Source organism: Cynoglossus semilaevis, chromosome 12, assembly GCF_000523025.1.
Source record: "Cynoglossus semilaevis isolate Cse_v1.0 chromosome 12, Cse_v1.0, whole genome shotgun sequence".
Classification (NCBI taxonomy): Eukaryota; Metazoa; Chordata; class Actinopteri; order Pleuronectiformes; family Cynoglossidae; genus Cynoglossus; species Cynoglossus semilaevis.
Genome location: NC_024318.1, coordinates 1,423,667 through 1,424,901, shown reverse-complemented (window position 1 = coordinate 1,424,901; position 1,235 = coordinate 1,423,667). Strand labels below are relative to the sequence as shown.

General features: G+C 39.6%; 1 protein-coding gene and 1 long non-coding RNA gene across 2 annotated transcripts in view; one reads left to right on the top strand and one right to left on the bottom strand.

Annotated features, from left to right (window-relative positions):
- LOC103386934 (uncharacterized) overlaps positions 1–1,235 on the bottom strand; it is a 26,587-nt gene that overhangs the window by 9,387 nt on the left and 15,965 nt on the right. The gene's annotated exons all lie outside the window — the stretch shown is intronic.
- The window catches only part of wdpcp (WD repeat containing planar cell polarity effector), a 54,090-nt gene that overhangs the window by 42,037 nt on the left and 10,818 nt on the right, over positions 1–1,235 (top strand). The window lies entirely within an intron of this gene.

Here is a 1,235-nt window from a genome sequence, read left to right as displayed (position 1 = left end):
CCCCCCTCCTCCCCTCCTTCAATCACACTGATAGCACTGCGTCCAATTCCCTCCCCACTAAGTAGTGCTGCTGTGAAGCCGAATTGAAAAGGTGGAGTCGAGGCTGTGGACCTTGAAAGGGTGCAAAAGTAAAGGTGGGAGGAGGGGGTGAGGGGGTGAGGGGAGGGAGGGGGGAGTGAGGCCTTTTAGATAGAAAGCTACATGACTGACGCAGAGAAAAGAGGAAAAAAAAAAATTATATATATATAAAAGTAATGTAATTAATAATGTAATCCACTACAGAGAATGAATGTTTTCTGGTCAAAGTCCTGATCGTGCTGTGTGACATGAACCACTGGACCTAAAAGGAAACTTAAAAACACCACAAACACTTGTTTTTTTTTTGTACTTTAAATATTAGCGCTGTCCAATATTAGCATAATTATGTAATATCTGTGAGAATCGTTAACGATTTTCCCTGCGATAATCAACATCTGGTCACCCAGTGCCTGTGTATACTGTATGTTACTGATTTGCTGGAATCGCATGTTACTGCAGTTTTGGTAAAAAAAAAACAAAAAACGGCTACGTAGATCGATATCGGTTGATATCGGAACCGGAAATTTAGTGTTTGGACAATATCGGCAAAACGAACTTTGGCAATAAATTTGTATCAGACATTAAATATGTAACATTTTACAATGTTAACTAACATAATTAATTAATGAAAGGTCATTGAAGGCTAGTTCAAAATTTCTATCGTAAAAGTTAAAAAAGTTGTGTCAATCTGTAAAAAACATTTCAAGACATAATGCGCTAATCGTGACGCTGTTTCTTAGAACATCGTGTATTGATCTATTTTTCAGGTATTGATTATGATCATGTTTTAGGGTCGACCCCAGATGAAGGTCACCGTTCCTTTCATCTTATTGACTTTGAACTACTTTATCGTAAAACGGTTCCAGTAATTCAACTTAATAACGTTAATAATCGAAGCGTTTCTTTGCGTCACGACAAACGTCGGGGATGAGCGGACTTCACAGATAATTGGTTTTTGAAGCACCTTTTTTTTTCTTTTCTTTTTTTTGCTCCACTGACCAAGAGAGCAACAACTCAGCGTTTGAATAGAGAACGGAAGAAAAGACGGGACGTTGACATTTCACCCCTCACTCTAATTAGTCTGTGTTGTTGCTTTAACCCTCTGGTCGCCTGATTGAGTCGAGGTGGAGGGGGTTAATGAGGGCAGCCCTCCCCCC